Source organism: Neofelis nebulosa, chromosome 17, assembly GCF_028018385.1.
Source record: "Neofelis nebulosa isolate mNeoNeb1 chromosome 17, mNeoNeb1.pri, whole genome shotgun sequence".
Taxonomy (NCBI): domain Eukaryota; kingdom Metazoa; phylum Chordata; class Mammalia; order Carnivora; family Felidae; genus Neofelis; species Neofelis nebulosa.
In genome coordinates this window covers 46,849,400-46,863,197 of record NC_080798.1, presented here as the reverse complement: position 1 = coordinate 46,863,197, position 13,798 = coordinate 46,849,400, and the positions used below count along the sequence as shown (strand labels likewise).

The 13,798-nt window shown below is 46.2% G+C and overlaps 1 protein-coding gene across 6 annotated transcripts in view; it reads right to left on the bottom strand.

Moving 5' to 3' along the window:
* Nucleotides 1-13,798, bottom strand: part of ZFHX3 (zinc finger homeobox 3) — a 250,490-nt gene that overhangs the window by 75,394 nt on the left and 161,298 nt on the right. The window lies entirely within an intron of this gene.

The window sequence follows — 13,798 nt, the reverse complement described above, 5'->3', positions numbered from 1 at the left end:
CTGAAGGGGTGGAGAGTTCCTACCTGGGTGCCTCTTGGGGTGATGGATGTCTGTGGCCCCATGCGTGGCTGGGAGGCAACACTCCCCGGCAGCTGCAGCCCTGCACTGCCTTCTCTCTGGACCAGATCCTCCCTCCCAGGGGGTCAAGCTCAAGTACAGAACACTGCTCTCATTGCCCAGTGTTTTCAATACATTCAGATTCCCCCATCCAGGAAAACTCCTTTCTGTTGAGAGCAGGGAGGAAAACATGGAGCCCGTTCTAGTGGGTCGCCCCTGAAGGAGCAGGTGCAGGATGGTGCACAGACACCCCTTTCCTGTTCCATCAGGAATCATTTTGAATGTCTCCATTTTCCCATGGGAAGCTGCTGATCCACATGTTTATCAGCTATTAAAAAAAAAAACTTGCAAAGTACACTTTTCGTTTCATCATTTAACAAGTATCTGTCTCTCTGCCGCCTTCATAATTTACAAACTCCTGGATCACCTTTGGAGCTGCTACCCCGTGTTCCTCCCTCCCTTTCACTTTTTCAGAGAGAATTTTCTTCCAAAATGCAGGGCAAGGATTTGGCTAAACCCTCAACCACCCTTTCTCTCCAGATCTTTACCCGAGCCTGGCTGTTCCCCTACCGCCTCTCGAAAGTTCACCCCTTGTCTAATGTCTAAAGATCATGAATTTTATTTTTTGCATGAAATTGGCTTTACGGGCTCTCAGAGTTCCCCCAAGTTACAAACACTACCTTCTCCACTTTTCTCCACCTTGTTGTTCTCCCTGGCCTATGGCAACTAGTCCGCTTCTGCCTTGCTCTCGTACCTTCCCTTCTGCCAACCCACCAGCTGTCCAGCTGGCAGACGTGGGACACTCTTCGCTCTGTATGTCTACACTGCTCTTCTGGAAGCACCCTGGTACCTAAGATGCCCTGCAGCCACAGGGCTGTCCTGTTGCAGGTGTCATACAGCATGCCCCCCTTCTGTACAGTTAAGTCTCTCTATAAAGAATAACATCAGCCAAGATAAAGGGGCTCTAGATCTTTCCTCTAAGCATTTCGCGGAAACTCTCACATAAGTAACAGCACAGAGTAAACCGAATCCCCAGGATGAGGGCGGACACCCTATTGTGGGTGAGCTCAAGCGCTGCCACATGGGCATCCCTGAGGCCCCCGATGCAAGAACAGGTCGTTCCCTGGATCTCAGACCAGTCCTCAAAATCTGTAAAAAGAGAGAACTTTCCCCACTCACACATACATTTCACTAGACCAGTGAATCCCTTACACCCTCAGGAATTTCAGTCCCAGGAGAGCAGGAGGACAATCCAGGCCTACGGCAGCTCCAGATGTTTGCTGCAAACCAGAGTCCAGGACTGGAAGAAAATTCTCTCTGAAAAAGTGAAATCACCAAGATGCAAAAGATACAGGAATGTGAAAGTCCTTTATGATTTAAAGATTTCACACAGGAATAGAGGTAACTATTTTCTGACTCAGTTTCTGTGTCTTCACTTCCTGAGAGAGAAACCTCTACGCGGACAAGGTGTAAACTGTGCTTCCCACAGGTGAATCCAGCCATGTCAGGCCACTCCTCGTCTCAGAGCATCCAAACCCCCAACCCTGGGCCTGCTGACAGAGGTAGGTCTAGTGAACTATGCTACCTGCCTCCTCTTCCCCAGGACATGCCAGCTACACCGGCCTTTCTCCTGCCCCAGGGCCCTTGCACCAGCGAGGCCCTCAGTCTGCCACCCCATGCTCACCACCACGTCTGCACGGCTCTGAAGATGCCTGGCACAGAGGAAGCTTCATTAAATACACACTAGAAAATATACAGGCATATGTACAGACACAACCACAACATTATTTAGTAGCAACTCAAATTCCTATTGTATTTGTATGCAGTGTACTTGTAAGCAGTTGTGAAGGTGTGCTTACCCCCTGTCTTAGGAAGATGCAAAGTATTCCTGTGCCACTCCGATAGTTTAAGCATTAGATCTTGGAAATGGGTTGTCACGTATCAAAAGGCATGTACTTAATACTCTGAAAGCTTCCTATAAACTTGTGAATGAAGTGCCGAATCGTGTGGGTAGCAAGGCATTTACCTCTCAGGTGGCCCGTGTTCCCTTGACCCTCTCTTCTTGGCCAACAATTGCTCCTAAGTCACACTGACGGTGCACATTAGGGCTACCAAACCCCAGTTCCAACACCTGTGGCCTAAGTCAGCATCCGTACCAAGAATGAAAGCCATCAATCATCCACACGGCAACAAGCTATTTGGAAACATCCAGCTAGAGTTTGAAGATGGAGCCTACGGGGACCCAGTGGAAGTGGTGTTCAGTTTGTGGGCCGTGATGATGTTCGCTGAAGAATGACAGTCTCCGGAATCATGGCGGATGTGAATGACGATGGTGGGGGGCGGGGGGGGGGGGGGTCAGTGTATTCCCAGCTGGGAGAGTCTGAGCAGGCATCAGGTGAGGCCAACATTTGTCTGCCTATCAGATTATTTTAAAAAGTGGATTCTGCATTCTTTCCTACCCTCAGGCCAGTGAAAGCCAGCTGAATGACCTTAATCAACTATATTAAATAGCAAATGGAACATTAGCATAAGAACCTAAAAGTTTTTACATTCTCAAAATGAACCCATGACTTGAAGGCCTCCTACCACCAGGTATTCTCAGGTGACTACCTGTATCCAAGCAGGGCTGGAATCGAATGACAAGACCAAGGACCGGGCCATGGACCAGGCAGGCCAAAAGGCGAAGAGGCCAAGGGGAAGAAGGCATTTGTGGCAGAATCTCACTGAGTTCCTATCACTGTAATCCAGGTGGGTGCTCACCCCACAAACAAGCACACTAGGTCCTGAGTTAGGCCATGGGTGCTTCAGATAAGCCTTCCCCTTGAAGGTGGCTCCATTCCGGGTCATGTCTGCCACCTGGGCTGTGACAAACCTTTGTGAGCACTGCTGCATTGATTGCTCTCTAATGAGTGTTAAAAATGACCTCAGGCCTTGCCCCCACCCAATGTGCCGAGGGCAGGAGCCAAGACCCAGAGTCTATAGGATGGGGTCCAAGGAACAGCGAGAGGGCAGGCTTTTCGATGCTGAGGTGGAAGGGGCCTCTCACTGCCTCTGACTGGCCAAGGAGGCAGGTCACCACTGTGATCAGGGTTACCTCCGACCCACAACAAAGTCTTCCACCATCAGGGCTGGCTCTTCCCAAATCCACCACTGATGAAGGCCCTGATATGTGCCGGAAAGGCCCTCTGTGGAGCTGTGTGGCTGTGGGCCAAGGACATGCTTGTTTGAAGCCTGAAAGCTGGAGTGCGGCTTCCCTTGCCCTCAAGGATAGAGGAAATGCCACCTTGAAGATTGTGCAAAACCCCAGGGTGGCCATGAGTGGGAGAGGCAGACCCAGGGCTTCCCCAAGCACAACCAACATGAGACCCCTCCCACAGGAAGGAAATGGGTGTACTGAAACTTCAGACCAGAAAGATAATGCGATGCTTCCGGCCATGAGAAGCCCAAAGTGGCGAGAGGGGAAAAAAAGGAACAAAGAAATCATTGTGGACAGATAAAATGAAAATCTGGCAGGGCTCTGTCCTAACAAATGATCCAAAAGTGAACTGAGACTAACTTTTCTCCCTTGGCAAATGTACTGTAGGTCAAGGCACAGTGCCTGGAAGAGAGAGAACCGAGGAGGGAAAGAAATGGAAGGAGAGAGACCAAGGTTCAGAAAGAATGTGCCAGGTGTCATGCTAACGTACATTCTCTCACTTAACTGCCACAGGAGAATTAATGAGACAGACCTCCAAGATGTGCACGGCCATCTCCTTCCACAGATGAAAGATCTAATACTTTAGAGGTGTGCAGTTGGGATCCTGAAGTAAACATGCAAAATCTGTCATATGTATGCATTTTTTTCTCGGGCGAAGGATCATTTCATTCATCAGGTTACCTGAAAAGGTCATGAATCTCGGGGTTATGTAACTTGACCAAGGTCAGCCAGTTCAGAAAGGCTGGGATCTAATTTCTCATGTAACTTTTTTATTAATGTTTATTTATTTATAAACATTATTTATTGAGAGAGAGAGAGAGAGAGAGAGAGAGAGAGAGAGAGAGAGAGAGAGAGAACGTGCACAAGCAGGCAAGGGGCAGAGACAGGGAGACACAGAATCTGAGGCAGGTTCCAGGCTCTGAGCTGTCAGCACAGAGCCCAACACGGGGCTCAAACCCACAAACCATGAGATCAAGACTTGAGCTGAAGTTGGATGCTTAACCAACTGAGCCACCCAGGTGCCCCTAAATTCCTATGTAACTTTTAAAAAGCTCAGGGTGCCTGGGTGGCTCAGTTGGTTGAGCATCCAACTCTTGATTTCGGCTCAGGTCATGATCCCAGGGTCATGGGATTGAGCCCCACATTGGGCTTTACACTGAGTATGGAGCCTACTTAAGATTCTCTCTGTCTCCTCTCTCCCCACCCCCCCCCAACCACCCCTCACCCCTGCTTGTGTGCTCTCTCTCTAAAAGAAAAAAAAAATTAAAACAAATAAATAAAAGCTCTTGCAAACAGGACTGATCTGAGAGTTTCCAATGTTCACTGGCATGTGAAAGGAAGGAAAAGAACCAGAGAAGGTTATCCTCAGAGTTTCAGGAGCCGCAGAAGGAAATGGGACGGACACTGGGTCACAGAACAATGTATGAAGACATTCATGGGCCTTTCCATTTTATTCTAGAGGATGTTCAAAGCAATTTCACCTCTTTGAACACATTCAAAGTCACAGAAGTGACGTTTTTTTCATGGAACCCAACGGGGCAGCCCTACCCATCACTGACACAGGCACAGACACATTAACCTACAGTCACAGCTCTAGCTGATGCCAAAAAATGACCTGGGAATGACAGAAGAAGCAGTAAATATCCACATTCCCTAAATTAGTCTTTCTGGAAGGAAGTTCTCCAAAAACATGAAAGGTCATTATCTCTGCAGAGGGGAATATCTTATCCTCAGGGTTGTGCGATTTCCCAACCCACCCCCGCCCATACAACATGGCATTTTTAAACGTCATAAGCATTTACTGATTTCTCAATTTTGGAGGAGCGCTGCACATACACTAATTAAAAATGCACTTCATTGACATGAATTTTTCCCAGCAATGGGCTGAACAGAAATGACCTGGAGGATCCAGGGTTGAGTCTCACTAACCCAGCATGAGACCATCCAGTTGGCCTTCTCAGCACCAGCCTGGAACATATCTGAAGTCTATCATCTGTGACCTTGCTGAGAGGAGTAATTCTACTCTGCATAGAAAATGATGGCAGAGTAGCCTATTATGTGATTACCCTGGGTACTTACACTAAATGCAGAAAAACCAGCAATTTTAAGCAGAGTAAGGGCAAAGTCTAGAATGGCATCACCCAGATAAAAGAACCCTAGAAATGTGCACCTTATCAAATAAAGAGGTGTACTTGGTGTAATTCAGAGTAGGAAGACAAAGTGGTATTTGTACATTGTGTGTGCCCACACCTTTTCCATGCAGGGGACAGAAGGACACAGGAAACACCTTTTGGAAGACAAAACACGCCCAAGCCTGAAGGCTGTCAGGAGATATACCAGGACCCCACGAGCTAGTGCCCTCTGAAGTCAATAAGCATTTGGACTCTTCTTCTATTTATTGCTGACACACCTGTTTAAACCTGGAATCCGCATGTATTTAGGTGGCATATCTGTTTTTGCTCATGTGGTCACTTCCTGTCAACTTTGTGGCCAAGGTAAAAAGTAACAGATCCAGGAAGAGTAGGATCTTTTGCAGAAACAAAAGAGAAGGGGGGGCGCCTGGTACCTCCGTTGGTTGAGCCTCTGACTCTTGGTTTCAGCTCAGGTCATGATCTCACGGTTGATGGGACGGAGCCCTGCGTCAGGCTCTATACTGGGCACGGAGCCTGCTTGGGATTCTGCCTCTCTCTGACCCTCCCCTGCTCGTGCTCACGCTCTCTCTCTCAAAACAAATAAGTGAACATTAAAAAAGAAAAAGAAACCAAAGAGAAGTGACATTGTACATGACCAGGCACTTTCTTCTCAAGGCAGCAGCTCTCCCAACCATAACCCAGGTCCATGCACCGACTTGTTCAAGGTGGTTTTTCTGGGCTAGTGCTCACTAATCATCAAAAGGGTTGGATGACTGTGGTGGCAGGAAAAAGACAACAATAGCAACAAGAACAGAGCAGAGTAAGTGTGTGGGACAGAAGGCTCAGAGCCCACTGCAGCATCCATAGGAATCCAGCAAGATGGCACCCAAGTAGCTCACTGGTTGAGCTACTAATCGACAGGAGAGATCCAGGATCAGGTACTGGTGAAAGAAGTAGCATAACACACGGTCGCTGCTCCACAGAGGTTTAAGATTCCAGGGATGAACAGTAAGAAAGTATTAAACAGCCAAACAAGGCTGTCAAACCTTTCTGAACAGTAAGAGATAAACAGCACTTAATTATAATTATGTGCAAGACTCTGTGGTACTAGTTAAGCGTTATATTCACTTAGAAGAGTGGGAGATGAGGGAAGAATTTGTGGTTTTAATGGTAACATCCTCTTCTTGCTCCTTTCTTACCCACACTGGCTTCTCAACTTGCTGTCTCCCATTTAGAGCATCAGGACCCACCTCGGTACCCACATTAGACACCTTAGCTGCTTTCTCCCTATTTCTTCCACATGGAACCACATCCACAGCAGCAAGTATCTCAACCCTTCCACCAGCCCAGATCCTCCCTCATCTTTTACCTTACATGAGGTTCACCATCAACTATCAAATATCACTAAAAGTAAGTAATCAATGAAGAGACAAATCAGTAGCATGTCCCTCCTGATAGAATGGCTCTAGGAAGAACATGTCATTTTTCTGGAATTTCTACCATAACACAAAACCAGATTCTAATGATAAGGAAACACCAGACGAACCTACAGTGAAGGACACCTACAAAATAATGAATCTGTACTCATCAAATATTTTGAGGTTGTAAAAGAAAAACAAAAGACTGAGGAACTATTCCAGATTCAAGGATGTTAGAAAGGGCAGATGAATACTGCTAGTGATCTGGGATCTTCTTTCATGGAAATAGCGTTACTGGGAAAATTTGAGCAAGATCTGTAGATTATCAAAAAGTTTGGTATCAATGCTATTTTCTGATTTGGGTAATCTCTGCGTGCTTGCTTAAGATGGTGTTCCTGTTCTTAGAAGATATACACTAACCTATTGAGAGACCAAAGAGCACCATGTCTGAAATCTACTCTGAAATGGTACAGAACAACAATGTGCGTATCTGCATCTCTCCGTTACACAAGTAGGGAGTGAAAGGGTGTGAAACAGAGAGTTTGATAAAGCAAATGTAGTAAAAGTTAAAATTTGGAAATCTGGATAAAGGCATGTAAGAATTCTTTTTAGTCTTTACTGTAAGCCTAAAATTCTTTCACAATAAAATATTTTTGAAAGTACAAATTTAAAATGAAATACACTAAGATTCCTAACACCTCTAGTGCAATTATATAATTTTTCTATTGTTAAGTATTTCCAATTATACACATTACTACATAAATATTTTAGATTCCATGGAAATTTCATTTACTATTTGTTGTTTTCACGCTACTAATGAAAATATTAAATAAAAACAGAGCTCTCACCAGCATTTGGAGTTCCCCTCAACACAAACAGCTCAGAAATCAATGTATTATTCCTATTTATTAGTCTTTGTTTTAGTCAAGATTCAGCACATGTGAAGGTTTAACACATGCAAAAATTTCTCTTGAGGCTCTAAATTTGATTAGGTCCTAGGAACACAGGAGTTTCTGTGTTTTTGTTTTTAATAAATCTATGATATTCACACTTGTAATTCTGTCTTTCTTTTAAAAAAGTAGACTGGCATGGTAGATGGGAAAGCAGAGAAAGCTAGATACAAAAGATGGAAGAAAATGGGACTACAACTGTTGATCTTGGCCCAACATCCTTTCGCTAGCTACAATGACCTGCTCACTGCCCCTTGAACTCCTCAACCAAACTCCTGAACTCCAACACCCCTGGGTCCTCTTCTTCAGCCTGCTCCTACCATCCATCCTTCCAGGAACAGGTAGGTCTACTCCTTGGAGCTTCCCCAGTTATTCAGCTCAAGAATTCCTCACACCTTGGACTGTCCAGGATATTTATTGCCCTGCCCTACTACCTCGTAATTACAGAAGGTCATCTTGAATCCTGTTAATCTTGTATGTGGGTGTGTGTCTCATATCCCCAAAAAAGATCACAGGCAGGGATCATTTCTTCTACTCTTTTATAATCTCTCCCAGAAATGAGCATTTACAACTAACAGGTGCTTAACAAACAGCTGCAAAGCTCCACATGCCCCAGTGTTTCCAATGCAAGAATGGAGGAAATAGTTACCACTGAGTAACATTGAAAGAATGCTTAGGGAGAGCGGTGAATGTTTCTGAAGTACATTTACAGTCCCCAGAATATAAGTTTGCATTTGTACAATACAACTTCTTTTTTCAATGAGAATTCATGTACGTTATTTCATTTTATCTTATTAGTATGATGGGATCTGTTCTTGATGAATCCATAGTACTATGGTTATCATCATTCCATTATCATTACATGTTTATAGATTTTCCCCTTTATTACTCATTTTATTTTTTCCATCAAGCATATTTCAGATATGAGGTAGTAATTACCAAGTTCTCCACTCCTTACACTTAAAGTTTGCCATTTTCCCCCGATTATAAAGGCAGTAAGTGCCTATTGTTGATAATCTTGAAAATACAAAGAAGTATGAAGGAAATAAAAATCACCCACAATCAGTGGTAACATCTTAGTATATTTATATACATTTTAAAGGGAATGAGGACAATTACATACAATTTTGTGTCTTGCTTCCCTAGTGAGTTTCATCCATATCCTTAAATATTAATCAAGAACATTATTCCTAATGGCTACCCAGATTTCCACCACATAATCATAACAGTTTACTTCATCCCCTCTTTATCTTTTAAAAGATGTGTGGCAGAGACTCCTAATTGCCTTCATAATAACTGCTCTTCCTGGGTTAACCGAACACTCATAATTTGGAGTGGCAATAGCCCTGTTAAGAACGGCATCACCCAGTCTCTACAGTACTGGGAGGGTCATGTGACCAAGTTCCAGCCAATGAGATGCAAGAGGAGGCAAGTGGGTGTGGTTTTGTGCCAACCTCTTTAAAGAACGTGATGGAACAGCCACGTGGAGCCGGTGAGGATGGCTGCGTGGAGAGAGGGAAGGAAGGTGCAGTGGATGCCTTCCCTCCTGCATTCAACTGCCCTACTCTCAAGTCAGTTATGTCAAGGAAAATGAAAACTCATTCGTTTAATCCACTCTTGGCGTATCTCTCCGTAAGTCGCAGCTTAATGCTGTGCGATAAAATAATATTTTTGTCTGTTTCCCCGCCTTCTACTATCTTCATCGTCTACATAACTTGAAAAAATACAGGACCAAGCCCTCCGACACAATCCAGATTGTGTGAGCAACGTGAGACAGCAGTCCGGCAGAAGGGACTGGCACCAAGGGTTGCCTAACCTGTGGATAACAAGCCCTACTCAAGAAGCTCACTCAGAATGATGTGGGCGTTTGTTCGTTTCTACTGTTCCTGCAACTGAGAGTGACCAAGAAAGCTGCCCCTCACTGGCTCAAGTAACTCCCATAAAAGAATTCCAAAGTTACAGGCTGCTTGTCGGCTTGGCACATTCTCCCACCTGGAACTCAGCCAGCAGGGCGGGGCAGATGCCTGCAAGCTTGGAACGTGGTCTGGGCTCCCAGTCTCTTTAGGAGAAACCTGGCTGGGTCTGAGCTCAGCCCTCACCCAACACAGCTCCTGCTGGAAGCCCCAGCACTACCAACCATAGCCCAGAAGCCCAGGGGGTCCCCAGGCCCCAAAGGAGCCTTGATGTAATACATGACCGACTACACGGCCTGCTAGGGACCAGGACATTCACTCACACAACCAGCTGGGTCAAAGCCTTGATGCAATTTCTGCTTGGTTCAAAGAACTAGAATCACAGCTGCCCCTAGAAAAGCTGCTTCTGTACTGATGACCAACCCACTTGCCCCATAAAAACAGCAGACAAAGTACTATAAACCCTCACGTATCCAAAACTTCAAGCCTGGGATGTATTAGGGCTCAGGGAACTACCTGCTTAAGTCAGGTTTAACGAGATGACAATGCTTTAATCCCGATGCTTAAAGAAATGGCTGAAGTGTGCAAGGCAAGTTTCCGGCCTTCGTGAGAACAGAACGGTGAATGCAATTTCACCATTCTCAGGGGGTGCCCCGGCCTGACTGGTCTTGGCACCAGGATACCCAGCACTCATGCCTCTGCAGAGTTTCGTAGCCATGGAGGACAGGGTAGACTGCGCTGACTCTGGGGTGCCTCCAGCCCACATCCAGGGGATGCCAGACAAATGAATTCACTTTGAAACAAGCTTACTTTACTGCCCCAAAGGGAAAATGGGCCAAAAGTCCTGTTAAACTGGGGTCCTACCTACTCATTTATGGGACAGTGTTCCTGTTCAAACACTAAAGATGAGGGATATTTCATAAAGCGCATGTGGCACAACCTCAGAGGTTTTGGCCTAAAGTGAGTCTTCAGATTATCTGGGTTCAAATATTGCACTGCTTTGATAAGGGGTTCGAAGAGTCTAACAGAAGAAAATTCTATCGTTCTCTATAAATTTAGATTTCTGGCTTGGGGATCCAGTCCACTTGGGAACCAAGTGGGGTGAGATAACAGTGGCCGCGTGCTCTCTTTCTGTTTCATGAAAGCCATGAGCTGCCCATGGTAAGGGAGCACTAGAGGTGGAGGGGAGCTCATGAGATGCCAGCCACATGTCAGAGCTGTCACAGCACTCCCTGGTCAGCCCGTTGTCCCCTGACTTCCAACCACTTCCTCCCCACGTGATGCCACCCATTAGAGAGTTTTATTAACCAAATGCTTGAGGGTTTCTGTCTATTTATGTCACCTCCTCTTCTCTCCCTTCTGTCCTAGCAGGGCACGTTGGGAAAAAAAAGTTATGATAAACTTTAATAAAAACAAAATTAAAATGATTAAACCTTTCATATCCTTTAGAGATAATCTCTCTTGTGCCGGCTGGTCAAATCTGGAAGAAAGCAAATGCAATCCAATCCATCCCCTACCCCAACCAAAGGAAACAAACAGAAAAGGCTGCCTGTGGCCAGATTTTTAAAATAAATTAAATTTGTCCTCACACACGGCAGCCAGGTGTGGCTGAAAAATTCTTTCCGAATATCCGTGATATATACCAACATCCTTCCCCACCGCCAGAGGTCTTTCAACATGAGCCTGACAATCCTGAGGGGAGAGAGACCCTGAGGGGGTTGGAGTGGCCCTAAAACGATTAAGGAAAAAGACTATTTCCCAATTAGCTATGTAAAACCTGTCTTACAAAAGGGACTAAAAGCCCTGTGTTTGTACACCATCTACGGGAAACACACACACACACACACACACACCCCAGTCCACATTCCTGATTAAAATAAAGCCCAGAGAAAACAGTACACCATAGTGCAAATCTCCCTGCTCTGATGTGTTGGAAGAAAGTCTTCAGATCCGCCTGAGATCTGGGCACATGTCCGTGGAGAATAAAATGGTTGCAGAATTAGATCAGGCCTGTCTGTCAAAGGCTGGCTAGACACGCAAGTCAGAGCTGGGTCACCGGCCCTTCCAGAATGGGATAATGACCTCTGGACACGCAGCACTGGGGACACTGAGGATCAAAGGTGTTAGGGCACTGAGCTCTTTTTGGGTTACAGTGGTAGGCAATGCAATGAAATTCCTGTCCTAGAGATACACATCGCAATCTTATACAACAAGTCCTGTGGAATGTGAACGCCCATCAGAAGAAGGTGCAGGACAGGAGGAGACGAAAGACTCGGGTGCTCTGCCTTGGTCATCCTAACACATACCCTGACCAGAGACAGTTTCTCATTCCTGCGTGTGGTGTTTACATTGTAGTAGAGACAACGCATCCTCAAGTCAAAAGGACAAGTCTTTCCTGTGCTTCACACTTAGGCAATGAGTCACCAGGAAAGGATTTTGTTTTTGGAAAAAAAGCTGCTGACCCCTGGGCTAAAGCAGAGGACTCCACAGTGCTATGTGGTAGGCAGAAGCCTTGAAGCAAGCAGTTCAGGGGTCAGTGGCGCCCCCTGATAACTGCAGTCACCCCTCTCCTCCCTGCCTGGAGGGACAACTCTACTTGGGGGTGATGGAGAGGGAGACACCCTACATCTGGACTATGGTGGACATGCAAATTTCCACAACAACCTGATTAGTGTAAGTCATACTGTCCCCTCCGCTGCTCACACCTTGCCAATGACTTCCCATCTTGAGGGGAGGAAAATTCAAATCCCCCCACACAATGCCAAGGCCCCCAGGGGACTGGGCTGCTTGAACCACACCTCCCAGCCCTCTGCCTCCTCCCCAGCCCTCTGCCCACCCTCAGCCCAGGGGCTTTGCACTTGCTGGACCTCTGCCAGGACTGCTCACATTCGCTGTCCTCTGCTCAGCTCCAATGTCGCCTCCCCAGAGAGACTTTTTCCGGGGCATCTTATATAAAACAACTCCACCAACTCACCCCACCCTGCCTTGCTCTATTTATTTGTATAGAACCTTGCACACCTGACATTCTGTATTTGTTTATTTGGTGTCTGACCACCACAACCCCCACCCCCCACCCCGCAACTAGAGGGAGAAGTCCAGAATCCGTGTTCTCCTCCTGCTGGCAGATTCCCCAGAGCCTAGAGTGGTGCCTGGCCATGCTAAGGACATGTCCATCTTTGCAGGACTAAAGAGCTCCACCTCTGGACTCAAATCAGTGACATCTTCACCAGCCAGCCAACGTTCTTTTCAAAGCAAGAAAGGTCAAACATGGTCTTTCCTCTATGGATGCCTTATCTTTACCTCTTCAGTTCCAAAGTCGTTAGCACCTGCCCAGCCTCTTTGTACTTCCCTATCCCACCCTTTTTCAAGAATCATGGCCCCATTTTTATTTTGTTCTGATTTTTACTGCCAATATAGTCTTTGTTGTTGCTCTGTTAATAATTCCAGACCTACCAACCCCCATTCCAGCTAATGTATACTACAAAATTCCAGCTATGACCATAAAAACGTCCAGGGTGGACACAAGTTTGCATGGCTGATGGCCAGACCACATCCTCATCTCAGCAGTGCCTCACAAGGTTCCTGTACTGGTGACAGGCTAGAACCCGTTCAAATAAAGACCCCTGGCCCAGGTGACTGGGTCAAAGCTGCCCTTTCCACTCTCTGGGGTTTCTCACTGCTTTGGGGACTGACTCAGAAAAGAGAAGCACAGAAGACCGTGAGTGTTAGCAAAGCCATGCAAACCACTGCCAAGTCTCAGAGAAGACCAAGGCTTGCACTCTGATGTCACAAATAACTGCTGTCCCTTTTCTCACCTCAGTCTCATGGGTTTCTCCACTTCTATACTGAGAATTAAGCAATGAACCACATTCCTTTCTAGGTATGAAAAGCCCTGTCCTGGGGCCAAAGAGCTACTTATCCCCTGGATGAGCCAGTCAACCCACAGCAAGGAAGGCAGGCACAGTGGGAAGAGTATTGCCCTGAGCCTCTGCTCCAACTCCCAGCTTTGCTGCTGTCTAGAGCTACAGTGTCCATGAGAACTTTCATCAGGGAAGGAAATATCTACTATCTGCAGGATCCAATATGGCAGCCACAAGTCACATGTGGCACTAAGCACAAATAGTCCAGAACA